Genomic DNA, 385 nt, shown 5'->3' with positions numbered 1-385 from the left:
ATAAATATTATCTGAAACAAAATCTGGATCTGCTGCATGCTACATATGACCTACAGTATATAAATACTTACACTGGATAGGTAGGACTACAGGTGAATGAGTAACTGTTTTTTTTGTTTGGTGGTGGGCAAAACATGAGAAACAACCTCTCAATATAATGCAGTCCAGTCCAGAAACATTGCAAACTATGACCCCAATGATCAATGTGTAGTTAAATCAATACTGTGCCTCTCTTACATGGTCAATCAAAACTGAACATGTGTATTTTTGTAAAGCTATAATTTATGGCTGAGCTGTTGTGTTGGATTACATTAGATTTTACAGGTGTAACAAAGAAAGTGGTCACTGACAGTTGTATGAATATAGTTGCTGAATGACTGAAAAC

This window comes from Seriola lalandi, unplaced genomic scaffold, assembly GCF_002814215.2.
Source record: "Seriola lalandi dorsalis isolate HSWRI2012SDOR001 ecotype SW California unplaced genomic scaffold, Sedor1 jcf7180002054986, whole genome shotgun sequence".
NCBI classification, from domain to species: Eukaryota; Metazoa; Chordata; class Actinopteri; order Carangiformes; family Carangidae; genus Seriola; species Seriola lalandi.
The sequence above is the reverse complement of the archived record's forward strand: the minus strand, read 5'-3'. Positions refer to the sequence as shown.